Raw genomic sequence first — 15,284 nt, 5'->3', positions numbered from 1 at the left:
AGCCGACCTGGGCTCCGACTCACGGTATCCCCTATCTCCGTCGTACGAAAATGCCTGGAAAAAGCTAGGAAAGTCTTTTGATTTTGTGTATACACACACACCCACACACACACACACACACACACACACACACACATATGTACACCCTTGTCATCGGTCCTAATCAAGAGACTCAGGGTGTCTACCAACCTGCTCTTTCTTATCTTTCAGATTTTAGCTAAACTTTCACTTCCTCAAAGAGCACTTCTGTAAACACTCAATTGAAAGTAGTCATTCCCCAGTATAAGAGCCGATTTATATTCTACTAAACATTTAATTCGACATGATCTAAACATGATCTCTGGTTTAGCTGTTTCCTTGTTCACAATCTGTGTCCCCCCCCCCATTAGAATATAAGCCACATGAGAACAGGAACCATGTCCTCCTTGTTCACTACTGTTTCCATAGCAACTGGCACAGCTCCTGGGACGCGGTGGACACTCAGCAAAGACATTCTGTGTGTGTGAATTAGGTATCCACTTGGGAAAAATAAACCTGGACCCCTGTCTCACACCATTCACAAAAATAATTTTCAGGTAGATTATGAGTTAAATAGAAGATAATACGAGCAGAACGTTTTTATGACTTTGAATTTAGAGAGACCTTCATTGAGCTACACCAAAAAAGTCTTGAGCATAACAAAAATTAAAGTAATTTACTACAAAAATTTAAAAAAAACAAATTCTCCACATGAAAAAGTACAAAGCAACAGACGGAAAAATATTTTAACCCAGTAGACTAAACATTAATATCCAGAGCTCAAAAAGAGTTCCTACAAATCAATAAGAAAAAAGGCAAAACAGACAAGAAAAAAAAGCAGAAAATAGGGATAGGACATTCATGAAGAAAAATATAAATAACAACGAATGAACATATGAAAAGACACTCATTCTCACTATTAATGAGTAAATTATAAATTAAAACAATAATGTGATATCGTTATTTGGTCAAAAGTTAAAAAGATAATATCCTACAAAAATTAAGGCTGATAAACAATGTTCTGGTCAAGGAAAATGGACGGGAAGGGGCACTCTCATACGTTGCTGTTGGAAATGTACTTTGGTAAATCTCACTAGAGGCATAAGTGGTAGGACCCAAACAATCTTAAATGTGCATGTCTTTAAATTCAGAAATTCTTCTTTTAAGATTCAGCACTAAATAAATACTTACAAATGTGTGCCAAAATGTACATTTAAGATTCTTTGAAATAGTGAAAATTTGAAAACACTCTAAATATCCAAGTTAAATAAATTTTAATGCAAATGTATTATGAAATGCATGCAGCAATTAAGAAAACTGAGCTAAATCTTTCCTTATTAACCTGCAAAGATATTTAAGGTAGATTGATGACTGAAAAAAAGAAAGTCATATAATAAATATTGCATGATTCCATTCATTTTTAAAAGATCTATGTGTCAATTTGTGTAAAAGATTTACCTGTATATGTGTATTATAAATATTAACTCTAAGGTCTATATGAGACCTTTGTGAAAATCACAAAAAGGTGCCCCTTTCTCAAGATAGTTTACTTCTAGCTGTTATAAAACTATGATGATATTCTTATTTTGTTAGAACAAGGCATTTTACTGCCTTTTGCCAAAGAAATGCCATGATAACTATACAAATCTACAATGTCCAGATGTGGCAATCTGTGCAGTTTATATCCTGCAAAAAGCCACACATTTAAATGCTTAGAAAAAAATCTAAAACCACCCCACTAGACTAGCATGCAGTATCTCTGGGGGAGAAAGGGGGAGGTGGGGTGAGGGTAAGAGGGTGTATTCATATTTTACTTTCTTATATATTTTCAGTGTTTGAATCCTTTATGATGAGACTATTCATGCATTACTTGGGTCAAATATTAATAAAAGGCAATTAAAAAATAAGCAGTAAAAGCAACTAACAAAGACCCTAATTACAAAAAAAAATATTTTAAAAAAATCATTCTCTCTCTTATAGACTGGAAATAAACATTTAGAAAATGGAATGGGGGAGGGGAGTCCTATTTACAATGGTACCAATGATAAAACAATTAAAAATAAATGGAACATTTAGTAATAGAATAGTAAACATATACTTAACCTGTGACATAACTATTTAGCTTGTAGGTATTTACCCAAGAGAAGTGAAAACGTGTATCCACAAAAACACTTGTGTAAATACATTCATAGCAGCTTCATTCATGAGAACCTCTAACTGGAAACAAATGTCCATCAACAGAAGAAAATATTTAAAGAATCATGGAATTTACAAGTATTGTGCAATACCCCTCAGCAAGAAAAAACTACTAACATACACAGTTACATGGATGAGCAAAATGAAGCCAGACACAAAGGAATGCACAGTGCGTGATTACAACAGATGAGTGCATTTATGTGAAGTTTTAGAACCTGCAACGCGAATCTCTAGGGTGATAGAAAGCAGACTGCTTGTGAGGCATGAGGATTGACTGGAATGGGGCACAGGGACTTGCTGGGGTGAAGGAAGGTTCTATGTCTTGGTGGGTGTCGGTTGATTACATGGGGTGGATACATTTGTTAAAACTCGCCAAAGTGTAATGTTAAGATCTGTGCATTCGCCATGGATAAATTTTGTCTCAGTAAAGAATAAAATGAAATTTTGAAAAGTCATAACATTATATAATTAATAATGGGGGGAAATTTTTCTTGAAGAAATGTCAGATTTCCAGTTGGTCACAAAGGATGAAGGAGGCAGAGACACGGGCAGAAGTTTTCCTGCCTGTTTACATAGCTGCTTTCAATTCCATGTGCACGTAAGACTACTAGACCTGTGTGTTCAATAATCACCCTCCATAACAGCAGGCCCTGGTAGCCATCTCACACTCCCTGGCAGAGGCTTCCGAAAATCTGGTTCACGGGGCATCGACTGGTTCCTGAGATGCATCCACAACCACTACTCTCTAATGATGGCGGATGGTGTTCCGCTGATAAAAGTGCAAGACTTCAAGAAAGAAACTGCCAAATCTTACATAATCCATCTAGAAATTTGTAGAGTAAATACATAAATAACAATAACATCAATGGGAGCAAAACTTAAGTAGACACACATTGATTTTGCATGAATCCCCAGCAGCAGAAAAGGGAGATTAGAGGAAGAATATCATTTGGAAGCCAGTGCAAATGTACCTCCATATCCCACATCACAGCCCGCACTTGCACTGGGGCTGTGCGGGGAATAGCAATGGCTCACTTCCATTCCCTGGTGGCTCTGAGGCGGCTCAGGAAGAGGGAGAGCAAACAGCAGCTGCTCAGCCTCCACTGCTCCCTCCTGTCCTCATCCTCCTGCTTTGCTCCAAAGCTGGAATGGAGATAAGTACCCCGTCTGTGAGATAAGGACCTCAAATGGAAATTACCCTTAGTTGTCAACAACCAAAAGACAACTTAAATAAAAATACAAAAGCGAACTTTTTTATATGAAACCTGCAGAACTAGAGAGCTTGTTCCACGAAAGGGCCAGAGCTGAGCATCTGAAAACAGGAAACAAAAGGCACAGAGGCAAGAGCAAGAATGCCAGCTTCCCTGAGACCTGTCCCCTCCCGGTTTCCATCTCTCACGCCCACTTCCTGTCCGATAGGCAGCCCCGTTACAACCCAGGTGAAGCCATCACTGATTACTCCCAAAATACCAACGTGGCTGACTTAGTCACTGGTGTATATGAAACACGGTCTCTGCTCCCAGGGCTGGCTAAATATGACATGTCAGAGGAATTTCCGAGTATCGAGGCAGATTGAGCACAAACATAAAGCTTGACCATTCCTCCCCCGATCTCATTCTTTACTTGTGAAATACCAATTAAGTTATCAATGAAATATCAGAATATGGGGAAATTACATCAGAGAGTTGAGAGAGAATACTACCCACATACTACTCGTTCGGCAAGTTCCAGGCACTGTCCTGGGTGCTGCGCTGAACATTGTAAGTGTTCAACTGTCTCTGCTAAATGCAGAGGCGAAGCATGAGTCTGATGGGTAGGACTTTGACATAGATAAGCTCTTCCTGGGATCCTCTAATGAACAGCTTATTTGAAATCCATTCACCTGCTGTGAGCTCCCTGACAGTCAGCACTCGTGAATACAAACAGCCTCTAATATTTTTTTACTGTCTCACTTTAAAAAATAAACCAAGATAATTGAAAGCAGGGACTTTCAACTGGTATTTGTATACCCATGTTCACAGAAGTATTATTCACAAAAACCAAAAAAAAAGGTGGAAGCAACCCAAATGTCCATCAATGGGTGAATGGATAAATAAAATGTGGTCTAGATAGATAATGGAACATCATCCGGCCTTAAAAAAGAATGAAATTCTGATACATGCTATGACATGGATGAACCTTGAAAATATTATGCTAAGTGAAATAAACCAAACATAAAAGGATAACTATTGTACGATTCCACTTATTGTTATACTTAGAGTAGTCAAATTTATAGAAAAAGTAGAATAGTGGTTACCAGGGGCTGAAGGAAGAGGGAAATGGGATTTAGTGTTTTATGAGTAGAGAGTTTCAGTTTGGGAAGATGAAAAAGTTCTGGGGGTGGATGATGGTGACAGTTGCCCAACAGTGACAATGTACTTAATACCACCGAATTGTACACTCAGAAATGATTAAAACGGTAGATTTTACGTAGATTTTACCACAGGAAAGAAAATGACTAGCAAAAGATAATCAGACATTTTTAAAAGTCCTATAATAGGCAGATAAAAAAACAAACAAATATAAATAAGGAGCAGAAGAAAAATCTATATCTTTATCTGTATCTTTAGTGGAGTAAAAGAAGGTATTGCCCCCGCAGACTGCATATTGCAAAAAGAATGGCATACTACGCCAAAGAACTTTCCAGCAACAAAGAGAGGACGTTTAGGAGTTAAAACATTTGATAACAAAAATTCAGTAATAGAATGTAAAGTTGAGGGACTATCCTATAAATGGATGGAAAGATCAGAAGGTAGAAAATAGTGAAGAAAAGAGAAGAATATTTTTCAGAGATTATAATATCTAAATAATCAGACTTTCAAACAGCAAAGAAGGAAGAAGAAAGGAAGAAGAAAAACGCTAAACGTAACATAGGATGGGAAGGAAATCCCAAGATAACAACTGTGGTTTACAGCCTTTAACGTAGGTTTAAATTCTGCAATTAGACTTTAATGTCCTTATTTTTCTTGACAACTAAGCAACAATAACTTGCATTATCTCATCTAATCTTCCTGATGAACCCTATAAAGTCAATATGATTTTAAACCCCACCTGAGTTAAAGGCCAGATATGCTGAATGTCTGGTGAACAAATAGGTTTTGAGGGGAAGATAAGAACTTCTGGATACATTGAACTTGACAACAGTTGGATATATGAATCTGAAGCTTAGGAAAGCGGTCTGGCTGGAGACATGGATTTTATAAGGAAAATAAAGTTATAGGAGGGGAAGACATCACTTATGGAAGTAAACATTTTAAAAACAGAGTTGAAAACCATAAGAAAAATGTTAATAAGTAAGACAATAGATTGGAATCAAGAGACTAGACATATTAACAAAATTTATTTTAGAAGAAAGAATCCATGACCTGTAGAAATACTAGAAACTACCAACAAAAACGTTTTTGCTATATAGCTGGAAAAATTAGTGAACAGAGACCAAGACCCAAAGATCTTAGTTAAATTGTTATACGAGAGAGAGAGACAAGAACATGTTTCCAGATAGAAAATGCTGGTTACTATTTTTTTGAGAGAGAGAGAGAGAGTCTCTCTTGCCTGGGCTAGAGTGTGGTGGCATCATCATAGCTCACAGCAACCCCAAACTCCTGGGCTTAAGCTATCCTCCTGCCTCAGCCTCCCAAGTAGTTGGGACTACAGGCATGCACCACCATGCCAGGTTAATTTTTCTATTTTTAGTAGAGACGGGGTCTCACTCTTGCTCAGGCTGGTCTCAAACTCCTGGCCTCAAGCAGTCCTCCTGCCCTGGCCTCCCAATGTGCTAGGATTACAGGCGTGAGCCACCGCGCCTGGCCAATGCTGGTTACTATTAAGAGAACCAACTTCCCCATGAGTCTCATGCTTCCGTCAGGAGCAATTTCTGTGAGAATGACACTCCTGGCCTTTTGCTCTACCTGCAGTGATTTCTCAGGAACCCAAGGCCTTTGGGGCAGCCGCTGGAAAATGCGAATCCAAAAGGAACCCTAAAATGTCCCTGGCATAAGCTGGTTAAATGTAATCTGTCCCACTTCCAAAAGCACATCTCTGCTGAGGTCTTTTGCAACTTACTGATGGAGTCCCAGTCAGTTAAAATTCTCAATCTAAACATCTCATGATACAGTACTTTTTGCTCAGAAGAAGACATTTTTTTATGATATACATTTTAAAACTTTTCATATGATTTCGAAGAAGCGGACTAAAGAAACCTGAGGTGAGATCAAGAACACACACAAAAGGGAATATTTCAGAGAATTTCTCAAAAATTCAGCTTTGCCCTTTTGAAGTAAATTAACATATGTAATTTTTATTAATAAAAACAATCATTTGATTTCAACCTCTCTCTCTTCCCCAGATAAATAAATATTGAACACATGTGTAAAGAATACTGGTTTAGAGGGGGGCCAACCAGCCTGAGGTGCCCACACATCACCATCTGGCCCTGCTGCCAGGTGTGTGAGGACAATGTGCATGTCGTGTGTTTATTATCCTTGATCTCATCCAAATGCTACATTGCATGGAGAAGGAAACTGAGGCCCACCTAGACTGAGCCACTTATCCATAAACACGCAACTAGTCAATGGTGGAGCTAGAATTGTAATTGGCGCCATCATAATCCCAGAAGACACAGTCTTGAATTCCATAATCCAAATGTTGAAATCCCGAAAGCTGAATTCTGGGGAAGGGACTGGTGTGTTCTCAGTTGTATGCGGGATAGTTGCATTACTTTAGGTGCATCATGTTGCACAGAACTATTACCATATTATTGTCTTTACTTGGAAATTACGTATGGGTTAATGAGATGCATATGGTTGCCAAGTTGACAAGGGGTGGACCCGTGGCCTTAATTTTTTCAACTTGACAGATTAAGGAATACATAGAAACCTGCTAAAGCATTATCTTGGGTTGTGTCTCTGAGGGTGTTTTCAGAGGAAATTACTGTGTGAATCTGTCTGGATGAAGTGGGGAAGATCCTTCCTCGATGTCAGCAGGCACCATCCAAGCAGCCTGGGGTCTGGAGCAAACCCATACAGAAGGCAAGTTAGTCTCTCAGAGCTGGGACTGACTTTTCTCCTGCTGCTTTGCACATCAGAAATTTGATTCCACGAAAATGCATTGTTGACTTTATGTGTAAGCATTGTGTCTGTATGCAAAACGTTGAAACTTCCTTGGTCAATGAAGAGAAGTCCTTTTTGTACATCTGCATTCAGGTGAGAGATAAATCTCAAGGCTCCGCTCTTTGGGAGGCTGTGTATGTGGTGAACCAGCATTGTTTTCAATCCATAAACCTAAGTCGTCAAAAGCCTTAGGTCATTGGTCACGGTGTTTCAGACGACCACAATTATAAAGCTGGATGCGCACACTTGCCAACCACAGTGATACGCATTAGTATATCTCCCCTTTTGACCTATTCTCTTATGAATATGTTTCATCTACTCGTAAGTGTTATACCCATGCAACTGTCGTTCATATACCTGAGTGTTTATGCTTGCAAAAATATGTATGTTATTGCCTACTTTACTGTGTAAAGTGGTCTATGAAGTGTTCTGTCATGTTTTTATGTTTCACAAATAAATTCCCTTTTAACATGTAAATAAATGTCTTTTAAATAATTTTTTCAAGAATTATATTTTTGGGTTTTGATCTTGCAGGATTGTGATTTTCGGGATTTCAACATTCAGATTGTGGCATTCAGGATTGTGTCTTTCGGGATTATGGCCCATATTGGTTTGTAACCCATGCCTCCTGCCTGCTGGCTGAGCTCACTGTCCCACAAGCAGACACAGACTCAGGAGACACAGAACCGGAGTAGTGCAGGCTTGGGTGGTGCTGAGGTGCTCACAGCGTGGAGGGAGGACAGACATGCAAACTGACACCTGCAGAGCCCCTCAGCCTTCCCCAGGAAACGCAATCAAAGATCTTTTAAAATCCTCAAACTCACCGTCGCTCTTAGAGCCCTTCATGTCCCCATGAACACTGAAAGTCAACTGCCTTTCTGAAGTCTTTTTTTGACAAAGAAACACATTTTCAACACTTCGTGAGAGTTACTATGCACAGAACAATAGAGAACCACAAAATAATCCAAGCTCATTCTTGCCTTGTGCTCTTGGCGCCAGCTGTTTGCTCTGGTAGGAACATCCCCTCCCCTCCGTCTTCATGTGCCTGGTCCCTCTTCTTGTTGCAAGTCTTCCTTCTTAATTTGCTCTTCATTGTGGTAAAATAAACATAACACTAAATTTGCCATTTTTACCAATTTTAAGTGTACAATTCAGTGGTATTAAGTTGACAATGTTGTACAACCCTCGCCACAATCTCTTTCCAAAATTTTTATCACCCCAAACAGAAACTCTATACCCATTAAGCAATAACTCCCCGTGCCCCATCCCCTCCCCAATCCCTGGTAATCCTTAACCTACTTTCTATCTCTACTAATTGCCTATTCTAGATATTTCAAATAAGCAAATCACACAATATTTGTCCTTTTGCATCAGCTTATTTTACTTAGCATAATGGTTTCAAGGTTCATCCATGCTGTAGCATGTGTCAGAACTTCCTTCCTTTTGATGGCTGAATCATATGCAGTTGTATGGAGGGACCACGTTTTGTTTCTCTGTTCCTCTGTTGATGGACGCGTGGGCTTTTGCCACCCTTTGGCTGTTGCGAATAGTGCTGCAGGGATGTGGGTCTTCCTCTACCTCCCACTTCCCGTCACATCACTCTGCTTTATCGTCAAATCATTTCCTTGTCTCACCCCCAAACCTCCTGTCAAAAGTACAGTCTGTGGGAAAACAGAACCTTTTTATTCATCCCTGTATCTCCACCCTGGAGTCCTCGTAGAGAGGCTGACACATAGTAGGTACTCAAAAACTATGTTTTGAATGAATGAATAGGAAAAAAACAAGAACGATTTGCAAAGACTGGCAGATGACCAGGCTCAGGAACTTGCTAACTAACCCCTCCTATCCTCCACCGCAGAGCAATTCATAGAGAGTCATACCTCGCCAAGATAACGAATTACTTCCTATCGTGGGTCTTTGGGATGTGATACATAAAGCATAATTCACAAATGTTAAATCCTCAATGATCTATTACGTCATAGTGGAAAGTTGCTGCGATGCTGATGTGGGCAAATGACCCAGGACACAGAAATGCCAGCGAGTAAAAGAAGTGGGATGAACACAGAAAAGCAGCTTTCACAGCTCCGCACCGTGGAGAAACGGCTGCCGATGTCCTTCCTACACACGGAGAGAATGTCACCAGCATAGTCAGCCCAGAGAGGTGTGTGGGACAGTGCTCCAGCCTGGGAGTTCTGCACCACCTTCTGCCCCGGCAGCTCCCGGGGCCATCCCCCAATTTAAGAGGTCTCTATCTGTCCCCGAGGACGAGGTCCACACATCCTTCTGAGAGAGGCTTCTTCTGGTTGATCTCTGCCCTGGGGATTGTGCAGAATTTCAGTCAGTGCACGTTGATCCCATTACTGCCACTACATGGCTATTTCCTGGGGCAGGGAGATAATCCAATTCCGCTCCTTTTCAGCACACAGGCATAAAACCATAATACATAAAATATTATGTCAGACGTGGCTCGATCCAGCTCAGCATTCTGTCCCCGACACCAGGAGCAAGGGATATTTTTGAGCAGCTCTAGTACTTGTTCCACCTGACACAGAAGCTACGTCCTTCCTGCTCTCCACCAGTCCCTTTGTGTCCCTGAGTCCTGCTCCACCTTTCCTGTGGGCCATCTTCACGTCCCCCTTGCTGGCTCCACTCAGCATGTGCCCACTGGCCTCCTGCAGGGTTCCGGGGCCTGTGCTGGGGACTAGAGTGAAAATGAGAGATGAAGCACGGCCTCTACTCTCAAGGGCTTCACCATGAAGCAGGAGAGGTGGAAAATAAGTAGGTCGCCATAAGACACTTTGGTAGGTGCTTAAGTAGAGTTTGTCATTAAGCTCTGTGAGAATACCAATGAATAAAGAGTGCCAAGGGGATCTGACATTTTATTTGGACCCTGAAGGTGGGTAGAAGGTCACCAGGTAGGCAGAGGGTAGAAAAGGAGTCCAAGAAAGAACACGTACAGAGGCACACAGGATCGAAAACACGTTCAGTGAACAGCGTGGGGAAACTAGAGGGTGAGTAGTGGCTGGAAATGGGTCAGAGAGGTGGGCTGGAGCCCAACTGTGAACGCTCCTCTTGTGCAGGCTACAGAGTTTGGACTTGATCTCGCTGCAAACTGAGACCTAGCAGAAACCTATGAGCAGAGCGAGACTGAATTGACAAGTGTTACTGGATGAACATGTGGGGGAGGGACAGATGTCAAGGATGCCTCCAGGTGTGTGTGGCTTGGCCTGTGTAGTGGGAGCAGGAGGAATGCCGTGCACATGGGTAGGAAGGAGCAGAGAAGGCAAGGGAAGAGATGGGAGTGGGCGGTGCCGCAGCTGAAGACAGTGTGAAGCGGAAGGAAATGGGTGAGGCCAGAGACACCAAGAGGTGGGAAAAGCCAAAAGTGGCAATGGGAGAGAAATCTCCATTCTCCTGCGGGAAGAACAGGAGGAGAGCTCGGAGAGCACAGAGAGCACCGTGCCATGGGTGTCCAGAGGGGAAACGTGCGTTGTGAGTCACACATCCCATAGTGTTGAACAGCCTAAGGCCTGAAGGTGGTGACAGAATTTGGGAATGAAGAAGTCATTGGTTGCCTTGGAAGTTCAGTTGCAGCAGAGAGGTAGCAAAAAGAAGTTGCATTGTCACAGCGTGAGAGCAATGGTTCACTCCTGGGCTGCACATTAGAGTTACCTGGGAAGCTTTTGCAAATGCAAAGGCCTGCGTCCCCATGCTGGAGATTCTGGTTTAATTGGCCTGGGGTGAGGAATCAGCCTGGGGATGTTTAAAGCTCCCCTGTAGGACTCCATCCATGGGGCAGTGAAGGTCAAGGACCACCCATGAAGAGCAAATACAGACAGCCTGGGCAGGGACAAAGGGAGGGCTCTGCAGGTGGATCTGGAAACAGAAGCAAAGTAAGAAGAAAATGGAAAAAAAGTATGTGGGGAGGAAATGAGGATGTGATTATACAGGGAGAGAAAGCTTGGAGAGAGAAAGAGATAGTAAAGATGTGAGAGAAGAAATTAAATTTTTCCTAGAGAAGAAAACTGAAAGCAAAGGAGTCAGCAGTGCTGATGGAAATGTTCATTTTCGTGATGAGTAATAAGTTCTTCAGATACAATCACAAAGGAAGTAAATACAGGTAAAAATGTAGAAAACTTCAGAAGTACAAATTTAGAAGGGGCACGCATGAGATAAATCACCTCTGATGACCTTTCCGCTCTCTGCCAAGCCTCATCTGGGGATGTGCTGGGACTGGGGAGCGTGACCGTGGGCCGGGGACAGTCAGGGCAGGGATGGGGGAAGTAACGAGAGATAATTAGGAGATGGCTGAGCAGTGCTGGCAGCCCAGCTGAGGCTGGGAAGCTCATGCATTTGTAATGGAACCAATTCGGCATGGCTATGTGATTTTTCTCTAGCATAGAGGGGAGAGAGGAAGAAAACAAGCAATAGGATGGACACAGGACTGGGGATGGAAGGAGGACAAGGAGACAAGGGAGATGGGGGTGTGGAGAGAGAGCCCTTGCGGGGACAGAGGAGTAAATCCAGCTGAGGAAGGGGAGCAGGGCGAGGCTCAGAGAGGTATGACGGCCTGCAAAAGCAGGTGCCAGTTGTATCTTAGCACATCAATAAGGCTTTGTATTAGCATTCCTCAGAGAAACAGAGTCAATAGGAGATACATTTATATGGTTTATTATAAAGAACTGGCTCTCAAAGCTATGAAGACTGAGAAGTCCCACGTTCTGCCATCTTCAAACAGGAGACCCAGGAGAGCCAATGATGTAAATTCCAGTCCAAACCCAAAGGCTTGAGTGCTGATGGCTTGAGTCCCCGTCCAAGTGCAGAAGACCAAGGCCTCAGCTCACAGAGTTAAGCAGAGAGAGACAGAGAATTCACCCTTCCTCTGCCATTTTGTTCTATTTGGGCCTGAACTGGGTTGGATGAGGCCCACCCAAACTGGGAAGGACAGAGTGCAGGAGAAACCAGGTTTGCTTTACTCAGCCCACCAAGTCAAAGGCTAATCCGTTCTAGAAACACCCTCCCAGACACACTCAGCAGCAATGTGTAACCAGACATCTGGGCATCCCAGTTCAAGTTGGCACATAAAACTAACCATCACAAGCTTGGTAACAGTAGCACTCACTGTAACATTCCAGGTGGATGCGCCAGGCCTCATGCTGAGAGCTTCACATGCGTGGTCTGCCTTAGTCCTCTCCCACCTCGCAGAAGAGTAATCACAGTTCAGAAAAGTCAGATTACTCAGGACTTCTCTGACTCCAAGGCTCATGCCCAGAACGTCTGGCCCAGGGTTGCAGAGCTAGATTTCTGAGCATATGGGTTTCGTAGGTTGAGTTACCTCAAGCAATGAACAAGGTATAGGAGGTGCCGATAGGAGTGGGCAAGCGAAGTGAATGAAAGCTGGGTAAGTCTGAGCACTCTGTGGCTGGAGAGTGGAATGGTTTAGAAGCGAGAGTGCTGAAGTTGTGCTGAGGTCCGGGAGACAGGGACCTCAGAGATCACAGGAAAAAATTTAACTTTCCAGAAGGGATCACATGAAGAAGAACCAGCCTAAAGCCAACTGGGAAAGATGTTTCAGGGCCATGGAGACTTGAATTGGCAAGAGGTGTCATCTCCCCCTTCGCAGGGTTCTCAATTTTGTTGAGGGTCTCCAAGACACTTTCAGGTTCAACGGTTCACTAGAAGGACTCAAAGAACTCAGAAAAGCTGTTATACTCATGGTTACAGTGAAAGGACACAGATTCAAATCTGCAAAGGAAAAGGATGCATAGGGTAGAATACAGGAGAAACCAGATTTGAGCTTCCAATTGTCTTCTTTCAGGGAAACAGCACAAATAGGGCTTAATTCTCCCAGCAATGATGGGTGACAGCACATACAAAGTATGGCCAGCCTGGGAAGCTCACCCAAGCCTCAGTGTCCAGGGTTTCTGTTGGAAGTCAGTTGTGCAGGCACTGACAACTGGCATGACTGACCTTAGCTACTCAGTCTCCAGCCCCCACCCCAGATGTCAAACTGATACAACATGGTCTAGGGCCCAGGCAAACAAAAGAAGGCATTTACCATAGATCACATTGTTAGCATCAACTACCTAGCGCGGCTCAAGGCTCCAGGTATACAAAAACATTCTTATCAGGCAGGATATTCCAAGGTCTTAGAAGTTCTCTCCAGTTAAGTACAAATTAGTTCTTTGTAACCTGCAGGGTGTGGGAACCCCATGCCATCCGAGTTAACCCTTTACTGCCCTCTAGTGCCAGAGACCTGAATGGACCAGGTCTGTGATTCCTGTGGTCCCCTCTGATGCAAAATATCACAGGGAGCAGGAGTGACTCAGTCACTTGAAGGTAAACTTTTCATTTAAAGATAGAATGTCACCCTCTGAGTTTGGGGCCCATGATGAGTTCAGTCTCTCGGGCTGACCCAATAAGTTTTATATCTTAGAACATTCTATACTTTGTCTGCTCAAGGCTCAATTCTCCCAGTAACCATCAAAAGATGCAAACAAACAGACAACTCTAATGCCTAGCTTAGGGAAGAGTTCGGAAGAGGTTTCTGATACGCATTAGGCTATTGCAAACACAGTGTCATGGAAACCAGGAGATTTCTTTTCTACACCATGAGATGAGATCATGTTCTTGGGAGCCCTGTGGCTAGAACCCTTCCAGCTTCAAGCACCAGGCTGAGGAAGCAAGCAGGAAGCTGCTGGTGAGCTTTGGTCTAACTTTCCTGTGAGTTCCCTGGACAGATGTGAGATCATCCTTGTTTTATACCAGGAGCGCACAGTAAGCAACAGTGATCACATTCTCCTGGGTGGTGTGCAGGTTTGTAGAGACTTGAACTAGAGGGAGACAGAGAGAGAGAGAGAGAGAGAGAGAGAGAGAGAGAGAGAGAGAAGAGTGGATGTTCTTTAGATAGCAGTTCTATTGCTCACTCACATTCTGCTCTGCCTCCTGGGCAGGGAAGAAAGTAAGTGGGCCCTTTGCACCTAGTCACCTAGTATTCTAGGCCATGGACAACACCCAGCTTGTCCTCTCCATGCTGAAGTCCATTCTGAGACTCGTGAGATCCTCCTGTTTCATAATTCACAATCAGTTACACTTTTGTGCAGAGATTCTCAATTAGAGACCATGAGAGTTTGTGTCAGGTTATTCCTTTACTCCTAACTTCCGTTGACCAACGGTAAGACTATCCTATTCCAGCTGCCCTTGGGGAAGGTCATTATAGCAGTAATGGACAAAAAAAGAAAAAAGAAAATCCATGCTCGGTTTCCCTGCTCCACATGAACACTTGAACTCATGGCAAAGGAAAAAGTTTGAGAGAAAGGGAGACTGGAGTTCCAAAGCAGAGCTCAGAAAAACTCAGGGCAGAGTTTATTTCACAAAAGTGGGCAAAGAGAACCCACGACCAGTTAGAGCCAGTTTTTACTACCACTCATATTAGAATAAGATCCACTAAGGGAGAAAGAGAGGGAAACCAGGAGTGGTCCTGGGATGGACCCCTGTGTCCTGCTCCTCTGGGCTCAAACCCACAGTGTTGGGAGAGCCATGAGTCCGAGAGCAGAGGGAATCAGTGCTTACCTGCTAGAAGGGCTTAGGAAAGTAAATAAGGTCTTGGAGTTCTCCCTCTCCATCCCACCACACAGCCATGGGGACAGAGAATTGAAGGGCTTGAAGGGTCCAGGGAAAGGGAACTGACCTCCCAGGCCCCACCCGGTAAGGTAAAGGGTCAGATGTTTCCCATTCAATCTTTAGGACCGATGAGCCCTAATGCCTCTGGCCTCCTTGTGGAGGTCCAGAGTGACCGTTATGGGCTGGCCACCAAGAAAAGATGAGGTCTCAGACATCCCAAAGGAGGCCAGCCAGGCTGGGCAGTGACGACAGGGCCACCGGAGTGAGGTATTGGTATTAGATGAGGAAGAGAAGAGGCGA

The sequence above is a fragment of the Propithecus coquereli genome, unplaced genomic scaffold (genome assembly GCF_000956105.1).
Source record: "Propithecus coquereli isolate 6110/MARCELLA unplaced genomic scaffold, Pcoq_1.0 Scaffold435, whole genome shotgun sequence".
Taxonomy (NCBI): domain Eukaryota; kingdom Metazoa; phylum Chordata; class Mammalia; order Primates; family Indriidae; genus Propithecus; species Propithecus coquereli.
Note: the sequence above shows the minus strand (reverse complement) of the source record.